Here is a 14,465-nt window from a genome sequence, read left to right as displayed (position 1 = left end):
CAGCATCACCAGATAATAATTCCCTCAACCAATAATCAATACTGATAAAATCTGATATCATATCTCAGTCAATTAACTTAATAAAATCATAACAATTCCATAATCAGTCTGTTTATTAATCTGACTTCGATTCTATGATGTCTAACATGTCAAGAACATCATATATGAATTCCATTCAATTCTGACAACATCATAATTTCAAAACATATCAAAACGTAGAAAAACTTTCGTCCAGTTGTAGCCTACGTCGATAGGAACACAATACTGAAGTCGGATTCAAAATCAGACGAGCGGATTTCTCGCAAATCAAAATCGAAATTCAAGAATGTGAGTTGGCTTCGTTCCTTCGTTTTCCTTCCCTTTTTCTGAATGAAAGCTTGTATGTATATATATATCCCTACACATTGCATGAGAAAGGAACGTGGCTTCATTTTTAATCCAACACGTCTCGCGCATATGCGCGACCTACATCGGCGCATATGCGCGAGACCTTTTGGTCTTCGCACATTTCTTCTCGACAGCTCGCGCATATGCGCGACACCTTCCGCGCATATGCGCGAGGCTCTCTGGACGATGATAACATAAGCTCGCGCATATGCGCGCACTCACTTCGCGCATATGCTTGGGGTCTTCTGTCCACATTGGGCATGTGCGCGCACTCGATCGCGCATGTGCGCCAATGCTACTGTCCTCGCACAACGAATCTCACACGTTGTCTCATTTCGTGTCCCGGTTAGCCCTTTCATAATCACCTTAAATTATAAATCAATAATTACAGATTACTAAATTAAATTTCCGGGCATTACACGCGGCCACCATAAAGAAGCAAAATGTTGTTTTCATAGTGTGTTTTTAATTAGAGACAAAAAATGACCCACATTATAAGGGAAATGAACGTTCTGCCCTTACAAAAAAAAAACACAAGCCCAGTGGGAGGCAAGTTCCAAAGGATACTTAAACAACCCACAAAGCCTGATAAGTCTAGACATGTATTGTTTCACTGCAAGAAGTTTGGATACAAGAAAATATATGGGCAAAAAATATTTTGACAATGATAAGAGAATGTCCAAAACGTTTCAACAAAAGTAAAAAATAAACGAGGTAGTCTAAATAAAGCACACAAGTGGCATGCTAGGCTAGAACATATTTCTCAAATAGCTAGTGGGAGAGGCATATTTGATATGTCAGAGATAAACTCTCTTGAAACATGTGAGTCAGGTTTCAAAGGAAAGATGATCAAAGCCTTTTTTCCTAGGGAAAGTGGAACGTGCATATGATCTATTAGATTTGATCCATACAGAAATGTGTAGCCCGCTAAAGTCTAGCGCGAGATCTGACTAATCCTAATTCATTACCTTTATTGTTGTGTTCTCGAGGTATGGGTATGTGTATTTATTGAAATACAAGTCTGAAGCCTTTTGAAAAGTTTAAAAAATCCAGAGTCGAAATAGAAAAACATTATATAAAAGTATTAAAACACTTCAATGTGGGCCCCAAATACTGAATGTCTAATATAATGTAAAGCTAGTTATAATATGAATATAATATAAACATAATAGCGGAAACATTACTACAATTTATTTAAATTTATAGCACGGCGTCAAAAAGACGCTTTTCTATAAAATCATACTTTATTTTAGTTTACCATGCAGTACAGTCCAATCTACTAGTTAACCTATTTTTTGTGTTTCCTCTAGTTGTGATTCCGGTTCCCCTGTATCTGGAATTTAAAGTAAATGGAAGAAACATAGTTAAGTCTTTGAGGAGTTAGTGAGGTAATAATCCATACATCACATATATTTTTATATATAACAAATGAATCATGATGATATCCCGACTTTGATCAATAGGTAAGACGAATTTGAAAAAGAGGAATGAAGTCTTATTTCAAGACTGACCTATTCTAGAATCGATATGCAGGCTAAAAAGGTGGTTCCCACCATTATTCGGTGTAGCAATTTTCCCAACATAGTAAGCCAAGGTGAACTTATGATTCTGGATTCAACTCACGTTGTTCAAATGAACCATATACCCAGATTTGAACTCGTTGTTCATTGGACACACTTTTCGGGTGTCGCGTATTTTCCGCTCGCAAGCACACGGTTATCAAGTTTTAGTATATGTGAGTAATGTATCGTTCTCACGAGGAGTGTGTACGTAAAAATATATTCGTGCTTGTAATTAAAATAGTCACGACTTTATCGAGAAAATTCAATAAAAAGTTTGGTTTGTCGAAAATTAATTAATTGCAAATAAATATTAATCTAATTACCGAATAGAGAAAATATCAATGAGAGAAAATATTAGAGGAGTGATTTCACTAAGTTTCCAGGATAATTATTCCTGGTCGAATTTATATTCATGAAGTCCAATTATTTAATGGCCAAGAACACTTAATTGTTTTATTCCTACTTTCTCAAGTGACGAATAAACTGTATCATTCAAACTTCGATCCAAACATTCCTAATAAGAATCTAAGTTTAAATGATAAATTCAAACAATGTTCTTACCTAGGCCTCGTTAAAGTTATACGCCTTCCGAACGATATAAACATTCAACGATGTGTCTCTAATGATCTATAATCCTAGTCCTCTCCCTAGTTGTAGAATTAATCAGAAAACAATAATTTATGGCCAGCAAACTGAAGTCGAATAAAACAAAGACACAATTAAACCAAAAGAAATTCACACATGTAAACAACCACGTCAAATTATCGTATCCACAAAGATACATCTTCATCTAGACTGGAAAAATTAGTTCATAACGAAATCTAATTAAAAACAAAACATGTTTGAAGATGTAGACATTGCAACACAAGAAATATAAAGGTTAAAGATTACATGACAAATCAAAAGTGTCGTTTCTGTCCCCAGATTCGTCGTTCTTCGTCTTCGTGATTGATCTTTGCACTCCGATTCTTTTTCTCGTGTGTCCTCTCGTCTCTCGTGTGAAATCTCCTCAAAAAAGGGTCGCCCCCTGGTTGTGAAAACCTATTTTTCCTTTTATGTCTCGTTAGGCCTGTGAACTCAAGCACATCTCATGTTTCTTGCCGCTATTAGCACCGCGGTGCTGCTTGTGCAGCACCTAGGCGCCCGTATCTCGAAGGTGTGGCGCCTTGTCTATCGGCAGTGTAGGCGCCGCGGCGCTAGTTCATAGCGCCTAGGCGCTTGTTGCTCGGCCTAGTAGCACCGCGGCGCTAGTTCACAGCACCTAGGCACTTGATCTTCGCAAATCTTGCGTCGGCGCTGCGGCGCCAATTTCACAATAGATTAACATCCAAAAATACCTCTAATTGTCATCACTCAACCAATAGTCGTTTACCTCGAGCACGACACAAAAACAACAAATAACAAGCGTAATTATGTCCGAAACTAACATAATTCAAATAGATTCTCATATAAATTAAGTGCAATTCTTGCACTTATCACTGGGCCTAAGCCACGTTGTCCAGTGTACTAGAAATCCAGTATGATGACGTTGTCTCGGCTCCATTCAGTCATTCATTTCAATCAGATCTCATTTATCAAGTACAACATACAGTCAAAGCTAAATCAACGTGATCATATATAGTTCGATTTATTCAATATATTGCAATATATGGTAATTTTATATTTGAGAGAATTATGATAAATTCCAGGTCAAATGCCAAACATGCCGTTTTAAATAAAATGAATAATAAACGTAATATTTCTATCTTACAAAGTGATATGTTTTGATAATCCAATTTCTTCTATATTTCTATATTCATCCATTTTTTGATAATTCATGTGTTAGTAAGATTCTTCGATAATTAATTTGTCTAAGTTCAGATTTTCATTAAATTTGGTATTTCGACACACTTTACAATTACGAGAAAAATCATAATAATTCGAAATTGATTCCAGATCGTAGATTTTCAGGCTGGTTGACAATGTGTTCTTCCGGCGCAAAAAAATAGACTTGCTCTACTGATTCTGGCCATTGAATGAACCTTAAGCATACTTGGAATAATGTTCAATATTTTACTTTCTATACTCAAGTTCAAAAAAGTGTGCGTGATTGAAAACCAGAAGCATCAAAATTGAAGATACCATGAAACGTCCACTACTCGTTTTATTAAATAGTACTACAAATTTTTTTTATTAACCTCGGGCGAATTGAAATATACATACATATATATATATATATATATATATATATATATATATAGATACATATATATATATATATATGTTGCACCAAATAAAACAACCAATTATATTTGAAAATCAAATGAAATAGTTTAGAACATAAAATCGTCAAATGTTTTCAAATCCTAACTTAGCAATATTGCCTAAAACTAACAACCTCTCAAAAACCACTCAAAACATGATCAAAGTCGTAAAAATATCTTTAAAATAAGCTTTAAATTATAAATCATAAACATAAGTGTGGAAGAACAAGCGCTGGTATTCGGGTTATGTACACCTTCAGTTCAGTCAGATCAACCATCAAGACCTCCATTATAACTATTATCATGTTCATTTGCATCGATCACACCTATTGAGTCTAAAGACTCCACACACCATAGACTTGATAACAAATAATACGTATACAGATCACATGCAACAGTGAAAATACTTTTACGTAAAATAATATTTCATGATCATGCATAAACTTAAACATTTTCCATATTATCATAAACATATTCATATTCATATCATTATAAACATATTCATATTCATCATATATGTATACGTATTACTTTTTCGTTGAATTCAGATCGTTAACTGTGATTTTCGCATTCGTATTAGGGCGATGGATCCATCTATATGTCACCACAATACAGAGCGGCGGGGTCATCAGCGACACTCTCCCCCGTCAACGGAGCCTTGACCTTACGTATTAACGTATCATCGTACATCAGATTATAAAATCCATGCATATAAATATCATTTTTTCTTTAAATCAGAATGCAACATATCTTTTAACGTTAACTTCTCATCATAAAATTCCATAAACATTTAAAATAATCATATTAACATTATAAAATAGCATCATGAGCACTGCCATGACGTTTACTATTTTCTAGGTGTAAAAATAACGTTTTACCCCTAGACGTAAAATTTCACGATTTTGACTTTTTCTTATTTCTGTTGACTCTATACAATCCCAAATAATTATTGAAGCTTAGATAAATTTTCTCAAATTTTTATTTAGCTTAAATTCTATGCTTTCCAATTTTTCTTTAATTATTAATTCGCGGAGCGTTTAATTCTCAGATTAATTCAAACTTTAATATAAAATTCCCAATCTTTAATTATAGCCTTTTTATATTTAATTTACCATCATGAACCATGATTCAAACCTTTAGCCAATTAAACAAAAATCTTGAACCCCAAGCTACACTGTCGAGCCATCTTACGTTTTCCACGATCCATGCTCAAGCCACCTCGAGCCAACTCCTGACCAGACCCTCTAGGAACCTTCCTGGACCCACTGGACCAACCCTAGCTCATTGCAACTCCTGGTGTTCATGACCCGAGCCGCGCGACTTAGAAGAAGAACTAGGACTCTTCGGTAACCATGCTAGGACTCTAACCACCGAGCCAGCCACTGACCCAATCCCTTGTGAACACTATTAGAACCCTAGGGACCAAGCCTAGCCCAGCCCTAACAACATTGGCCGAGCCCTGTCCGCTTGCGCACGCTGCACCACCCATGAGATGGCTTGGAAAGAGTCCTAGCTTGCTAGGACCCCTTCCCAGCCGATGTACTCGAGTCCTAGCGTGGATAAGACTCCTTCCCAGACCCAGAATAATTCCTTCATGTTAAATCACCTATACATAATAATTAAGCAATATCCTTACCTTCATTTTGATAAGAAATCTCGGCCATCATCTCCCTCAAATATCCCTCAATCCCATAATATCATATCATTTCATATCTCCCAAACAACTAGGATGGAAAGATTTTTATTTGCCATTCAAAATCCCATTTAATCAGTAAACTTACCAATCATTACCTTGCCTTCCTTCCCCTCCTCTCATTCAAAAATTCATTAGACATTCAGCACAAAAAATCGTGAGTTGCATCAAGAAAGAGAAGAGAGAAAGTAAGAAAAGAAAACAACGTCTCCGCCGCGTCGTGTTCGTCGTAATTGTTTGTTTTATTCAAAACAAATTTCCAGGCATGTTTATACGTTTCTTTTCTCTTCAATCAAGTCATATATACACTTTTATACCATATTATGTTCACGAAGCACGAAAATCATCGAATTTGACAGCACCATTTTTCGAAAATAAAAAACCTGCATAGAATTTTGTCTCGGCCACTTCCTCCATGCTTCACGGGTTGGATTGTTTTTCGTGATTTCAGGGTGTTGGTCGGTTCCAGGCGCTCAAGGATGCATCTAGGCATGTCATAGAGTGTGTTAGGAAGGTGATGGTCAATTGGTTCAAGGCCATGCACTCAGGAATCAAGACTTGACAACAACTTTCCCATAGTTGCAAGTTGAGGCTCGATTTTTGTGTTTGGATTGTCTAAGGTGTGTGTTCGAACCATGGCTGTTCTAGGGACTGTAGCCACGGTTAGAACCCTCCCTTATCATGTCTAGGACATTACCAAGATGGCATTTCAAGGCTTGGTTCATGGTCTCATCGAAACTTTAAACAAACAACACAAGTGCCACTTCGGTTTTTCATTTCTGATTTTTGTGTGAGTGGTTTCGGCTTTTGAGGTTTGGGTGGATCTTGGTTGGCTTTTACCCCTTATCCATGGTTCACACAATACCTCATGATGTCTAGATCGAGCCATGGTCGATCCATGACCACTGGAACGATGCGAGACAGCAAATAATTCGACACATCACACTACACGCAAGCTTGGTGCTCTCGGTTGGAGCTTGGAGTTGTTCTAGGTGTTTGCTTGGATTAAGTTTGGCCTAGTGCCCTTTGGCCATGGTTCAAGCCACACCTTAGGATGTTGGGAAGAGACTCTGGTCAGTGGTTCAAACCCCAATGGCTTTGGTTTCGCAAACCATGCAAAGGAAAGCACGGCTGCTGTCACGGATTTGGACAGCAGCTTTGCTGCGGTTCAGAGGTATCGTGTGTGTCCTTGGTTGGCTTTTAGCCTATGGCCTTGGACTGGAAAATACCTCATTGAGTTAGGAAGGTCATGTTTTTGGCCGTTCGTGATTTGGTTAAGTTTAGAAGTCGTACAAGAATTTACGGTGCAATGTGCCAAAGTGACTCTCGAAATAGCGTTTCACGATTTTGGCCTTCCATTCACATTTTTCTTGTATTACAGCTCTAGGGTTATGTTTTCCAATATTTTTGGAGTATTTTAATAATAGATATACGATGGTTCAATGTTGGTTCGGGATGATACGAATCCATGGTTGAATACTAAGTTTGTTGGGCGTAATTATCTCGTTTTTAGTTAAATTATGAAGTGTTGGTCAAGTTAAGTATATTTGCATGTTTCTCATGTTAGAATTAGGTCGCAGCGAGCCTAGGAATGATCCAACTCATTCGGTAAAATAGGGTTATAATTATATTACGTGCATAAAATATAAAATGTTTATTTTTTAGATATATGCGATATGTCTTGTGGCCACCTTACGCTTATGGGATTACTTAACCCGGTGACATACGAACAGTTCACGATTATGCATGGGTACGGATATCTAGTCCAAGGGTTGTGATGATCTCTACCACCCAGTATAATGTGGTTTAGTCTGATTAGACGTGCATGTTATGCTATGGGCCACTTGCGTAGAAACATTATATCTACCAAAAAATTACGATGTGATATGTTATGAGAGAGCTCTATCGAGCAAAGCTTTTACGTAGGATTTTCAGATATACACGTATTTATAATTATCTGTGACACGATTTTCACCTTACGCTTTACGATACGATATTTTATGTTACACGAAATTTTATGATATATTTACTTGTTATTCACGATATGTGCATGCTAAGTCTTTTGACTCACTAGACTTGATTGTTGTAGGTACTGATGAGGTCGAGACTAAGGGCGAGGACCAGTGAGCTAGCTTGGGTCAGCAGTAGTAAGAAACCGAGGACCTCACTTTTCATCATTTACTATTTATGCTCAAACTCAATTTTTACTTTGATGAATTATTTTTAAGTTGTGGCTTTGAAAACAATATTTACTTCTGCTGTTACTTTGAACATTAAATATTTTTATCAGTTTATTTTATGAATGATGCATGTTATTTGTTTAAAGAGAATTTTTTAAATAATTTAGCAAATTTACGTATACGAAACATGGGCCTCTACAGCTGGTATCAGAGCCTATGTTCTTATAAAGGGTTGTACTACTACTGACCTCGAGAAGCTCATGAAGTCACGTCTTCGGTCAGTAAGTTTTATGTTTACGCATTTCATTTAAAGCATGAAATATTTTAACAGCATGTTTTCATGAAATGTTTTATGTCAAGATTATGATTATGCAGTATTTATTTAAATTTAAAGAAATAATGGAATTATGCATGTTGGTTACGTATGGGTTGTATGTATGGAACAACATGCCTCCTAGATGCATTCCTAAGCGCGTGAGAGATGATGAGCCTCGTCATGAGGACGGTGAGGATCTTAGACAAGAGAGGGACATAACACCACCCCCTCCACCGGACATTAACGCCCATATGTTAGTCGGAATGACTCAGTTCTTCGCACAGTTTGCGAGGAACAATGCTGGGGTAGCCAGGCAGACTGGGCCTGAGGCTACCTATGAGCGGTTCATGAAGATGAGACCGAAAGAGTTCTCAGGGACGACAGATCCTATGATTGCCGAGGGCTGGATCAACTCCCTTGAGGTTATCTTCGAATTCATGGGGCTTGGAGACGAGGATAGGGTTCGTTGTGCGACCTATCTGTTTGGAGGAGACGCACACTTGTGGTGGGAAGGAGCATCTGTAGCCTTGAATTTGGCCACTCTTAGCTGGACGCGCTTTATATAGGTATTCTACTCTAAATATTTTACTGACGAGGTGCGTTCCAGATTGACCAAGGAGTTCATGACTCTGAGGCAGGGAGACTTGACTGTTACGGAGTTTATCCTTAAGTTTGAGAGGGGTTGTCATTTTGTACCGCTGATTGCAAATGATGCTGGAGCCAAGTTGAGGCATTTTCTGGATGGTCTACGGCCGATCTTGTGCCGTGATGTTAGGGTGGCTGGCCCTACTACCAATGACGTCGTTATCTCTAGAGATCTAGCTGCAGAGCAGTACAGAATGACATCGAGAGGGATTGACAGGGCAAGTGACCAGACCAAGCGCCGCACCTCCCTCCTTATCAGCAGCATCAGAGTAAAAGGCCTTTCCACGGCCCACCCAGGAACATAGGACAGCAGCAGCAGGGACGCGTAGTCCCGAGAGCCCCGGAGTATCCAGTCTGTGCCAAGTGCTCACGCCGCCATATTGGAGTTTGTAGATATGGTTCGGGAAAGTGCTACAAGTGTGGTAGTCCTGACCACTTACTGAAGGAGTGCCCTCAGGGGAGTTTGCCTACACAAGACAGAGTTTTTTCCCTCCATGCAGCAGAGACGAACCCGGGAATGATTCTCTTGACAGGTATCTTAAAGCTTTAAGTTTATATTGGAAAGTTAATGTTTCGAGGGTTTGGGTTGAGATTCTGAACTTAGAATTGGTAATAGGATTGCATGTTCTAATCATTGTGGCTTTCAGAGCTTAGATTAGAAAAACTTTGACATTCGCATGTCTATAAGTTTAGTTCTCGTAATTATTGGGTTCAGCTTGATGTTTCAACCTTTTAGGAAGGATTTTTATAGCTGGTTCAGCTAAAAATGCCTTGATAGATTCAGGGGCTACTCATTCGTTCATTTCGGAGACCTTTGCGAATTTTCTTCAGATCAAGACCATTGGGCTAGACATAGCATATTCAGTCGTATTGCCTTCTGGAGAGGAGCTGGCAGCTATTAATGTGTTCCGAGTACATAGACCTCGAGCTTCATGGCAATCTTGTTTATGCGGATCTTATCGTACTTTCGATGCTAGAGTTTGATATCATTCTGGGTATCTACTGTCTATTTAGGAACATAGTTTTGATTGACTTTCAGAGGAGATCTGTTCTAGTCCGACCGCTTGGGAGAGAGCGATTCTTATTGAAACTGACAGGTACTTTCCTTTAACGCGTATAATACCTTGTGTCCAGGCTAGGAATCTTATGCGTAGAGGTTGTCGAGCGTTTTTAGCGACTTTTTTATCTGTTCCCGAGACACCCAGTCAGTCAGCCTCCGATGTCCCAATTGTTAGGGACTTTCTAGACGTGTTTCCTGATGACGTCTCTGGTATGCCTCCTGTGGGGGAAGTGGAGTTTTCTATTGAGCTTATGCCGCGTACCGCACCGATCTCAAAAGCCCCATACCGATTAGCACCGACAGAGATGGCAGAACTCAAGAAGTAGATTCAGTAACTTCTTGACAAGGAGTTCATTCGCCCGAGTTTTTCACCATGGGGCACGCCAGTCTTATTTGTGAAGAAGAAGGATGGTTCGATGAGGCTCTGCATTGATTACCGGGAATTCAACAGGGTTAGAGTGAAGAACAAATACCACTCCCGAAGATTGAAGATTTATTTGACCAGTTGCAGGGAGCCTCAGTATTCTCAAAGATTGACCTGCGTTCTGGTTATCACCAGTTGAGGGTGAAAGATGCCGATGTTCTCACGACTGCGTTTAGGACTCGTTATGGCCACTTCGAGTTCTTTGTGATGCCATTCGGTTTGACGAATGCGCCAACGATCTTCATGGATCTCATGAATCGCGTATTTCAGCCGTATCTTGATCAGTTCGTGATAGTATTCATAGACGACATTCTCGTATACTCAAAGAATCAAGAGGATCACAGCAGACATCTGACCACAGTTTTGCAGACCTTTGCAGAAGCACCAGCTATTCGCGAAGTTCAGTAAGTGCGAGTTCTGGTTAGAGAAGGTGGCATTCTTAGGCCACATCATTTCTAGCAGCGGTATCGAGGTAGACCCAGTGAAAGTTGCAGTAGTCAGAGATTGGGTTGTACCGCAGAATACATCAGAGATCCGTAGTTTCCTTGGGCTAGCAGGATATTATCGGAAGTTTATTCAGGTATTCTCCTCTATCGCAGTTCCACTCACGTCATTGACGAAGAAGAATGCGAAATTTGTGAAGAGCGATGAGTGTCAAAAGAGTTTGATACTTTGAAGCAAGCTCTTATCTCAGCACCAGTATTGGCCATGCCGTCAGGGCCCAGAGACTTTGTTTTGTATACCGATTCTTCAAAGCTCGGTTTAGGCGCAGTGTTGATGCAGCATGGGAAGGTGATAGCTTATGCTTCTCGTCAGTTGAAAATCCATGAGAAGAACTACCCTACCCACGATCTAGAGTTGGCAGCCGTAGTTTTTGCCTTGAAGATTTGGAGGCATTATTTGTACGGAGAGAAGTGCCAGATCTTTACCAACCATAAGAGCCTCAAGTACTTCTCTACGCAGAAAGAGCTGAATATGCGTCAGAGGCGTTGGTTGGAGCTAGTGAATGGCTATGACTGTGACATTAGCAACCACCCTGGCAAAGCTAATGTAGTGGCAGATGCATTGAGCAGAAAAGTCGCTGTGATGGCTCATTTGGTGATTCCGAGACCCCTTCAGTTTGAGATGCAGAGGTTTGATCTAGAGACATATCCTCGAGGTAGAGTTTCCCGTCTATCTACTTTGACGATTCAGTCTTCTCTTCTAGACCGTATTCGCAGTTGGCAGCCAGCAGATGAGCAGTTGGCAAAGTGGAAGCAGAGAGATGAGGCCAAGGGCAGTATTTTGTATACAATTAGCGACGGTATTGTGAGATATCGAGACAGAATGTGGGTTCATAGCGGCAGTTCTATTCGAGCATATATTTTATCTGAGGCCCACAAGTCGCCGTACTCTATTCATTCTGGGAGTACAAATATGTACAAAGGTCTGCAGTTGTTGTATTGGTGGCCCGGGATGAAGAAGGATATCGGACGTTTCGTATCCGAGTGTTTGACGTGTCAGCTAGTTGAACCGGAGCATCAGAGACCAGCGGGCTTGCTCAAGCCTCTTCCTATTCCCTAGTGAAAGTGGGAGAATATTACCATGGACTTCGTGGTAGGTTTGCTGAAGTCAGCTAGAGGATTAAATGCTATCTGGGTGATTGTTGATCGTCTTACCAAGTCAGCACACTTCTTACCTATTAAGACGACTTTCACCATGATTCACTATGCAGAGCTGTATATCCGAGAGATAGTCAGACTTCATGGTATTCCCGTCTCTATAGTATATGACCGAGATCCTAGATTCACTTCCTACTTTTGGAAAAATCTGCATTCAGCTGTGGGTACGAATTTGATGTTTAGCACAGCCTTCCATCCTCAGACGGATGGTCAGTCAGAGAGAGTTATCCAGAGTTTGGAGGATCTTCTCCGTGCATGTGTCATCGATTTCTCAAGAATTGGGAGTGAAAGTTGCTATTGGTAGAGTTGTAATAGCCAAGCCTAGTGAACGGTACGGTTTAAGATTTCGTATGTTTATTGACTCCTTGGTTAAGATTAAGTATAGTTTGATGTTACGAGTTGTGATTTATGGTTTATAGTATTATTGGTTATACTTGTTGTGTGGTTTTATTGTAGTGTTGTTGCGATTTAATTCGTGGTAATTAGCATGTTGAGCCAATTGGTATGAAGCCAATTTAGGTGGTTAGATAAGATATAGAAGTGCAACTTTCTTGTTGAGGGTGTTGTCAGATTGTGAAGAGAAGTGACGTTGCGATTCGATTTTAGTTGAAAAAGTTGGTTGTTGGCTACAGAGGTGACTGCACCCGCGGTCAGTTGGCCACCGCACCCGCGGTGTTTGGGCAGAGACCAGACCGCACCCGCGGTCAGATAGGTACCGCACCCGCGGTCGATGCTTCCAAATTTGTGAATGTTTTCCAATAAGCTCAGCGCACCCGCGGTCCAAGGCTCGTCGCACGCGCGGTGTATGAACAGTGTAAGCGTGTTTTGAGATTTTAAGTGTTATAAGACAAGTGTTGGCTCTTATTTCCTCATTTCTTCTCCTCAATTCTCGTTTCTTCAGCTCCAAGGTGACCTAGGGTTCTCAATTTCTTCATTTTGTGCCTTTGATTCAAGCTTTTTGTTGGAATGTTGTAGTAAGAACAAGGTCATTGTTGGTTCAAGGAGCTAAGGTAAGCTTGTGGTATAGTTTATTCTTGGTTTTTGTTGTTGGGAGAAATCATGGGTTTGTGATTGTGTTGGTTTTATGGTTTTTATAGTATGGATTTGTGATTATTGGGTTGTTGATGGTGCAATATATGGTTTATTGTTTTAGGTTTTCTTCCAAGGGATTAGATTCAAGGTTTACAAGTGTAGTAAGTGGAATTCATTTTCTTGTGCTCACATGATAATATATGTATTGTGTTTCAATGGTTTTAACATGTTATTCCCTTCCATTTGATTCATGCTATGTATTAATATACTTTGTTGTGCATTAGAGGCATTTTATGTCTCAATTATGTCAAAGGGAATACAAAAGAAAAGAGTATGCAAAGTGTTTGGTTTAATGCCTAAAAGAGAGTTCAAATGATTTATTGGATTTATAGATACATAGTCAGAGATTTCATGCAATTAGTTGATCAACGACCATAGGCTTATATCCCAACAGAGTATCGATTCATATCGATGGGATATAGGTACAAAGACAGAGATACTATCTAGATATCAACCCATCAGAGAAAAGAGAAATACCATATTTATTGCTATTCATGCTATGATATTTATGTTTCAGAGTTGATGGTATTTAATGTTTTCAAAGTTATGTTTTTCAGAGTATGCTATGTATCCACTGCTATGTAAGAGTTCCAATTTCTGAGATTTATACTCATTTCAGTTATTTCATGTGAGGCAGATAAGAGCGACGAGCTGAAACGTTGATTGGGGCCAGAGTCATATGCAAAAGAGAAGGAAGGAAGAAGAATATTTCGATAGCATTTTGGACATGATCAAAAAAATGATATTTTGTATTTTGTTGCATCATTTTATTGATCATGTATATACTTTTGATTATTTATTGAAATGTATTTTAAATCCTTCTTCCCTTCAAGTAAAATTTTAAATTCCGCTGCTATTTTATTAAAACCGGTCAAGAGCGTTACAAGAGTTCACCTTATAGTTTTCAGTCGTCTATAGGTATGGCTCCGTATGAAGCACTGTACAGTCGTAAGTGCAGATCGCCTATTCATTAGGATGAAGTAGGGAAAAGATCATAATTGGGTTCAGAGATTATTCAGCAGACTACCGATGTAGTAGTCAAGATCCGTGATAGGTTGAGGATTGCTTAGAGTCGACAGAAGAGTTATGTAGATCAGAGGAGGAGGGATCTAGAGTTTCCCGTTGAAGACCACGTTTTTGTGAAGATAGCACCTATGAAAGGTGTCATGCGATTCGGGAAGAAATGAAATCCGAGATTCATC

The sequence above is a fragment of the Primulina eburnea genome, chromosome 12 (genome assembly GCF_022965805.1).
Source record: "Primulina eburnea isolate SZY01 chromosome 12, ASM2296580v1, whole genome shotgun sequence".
NCBI lineage: Eukaryota > Viridiplantae > Streptophyta > Magnoliopsida > Lamiales > Gesneriaceae > Primulina > Primulina eburnea.
The sequence above is the reverse complement of the archived record's forward strand: the minus strand, read 5'-3'. Positions refer to the sequence as shown.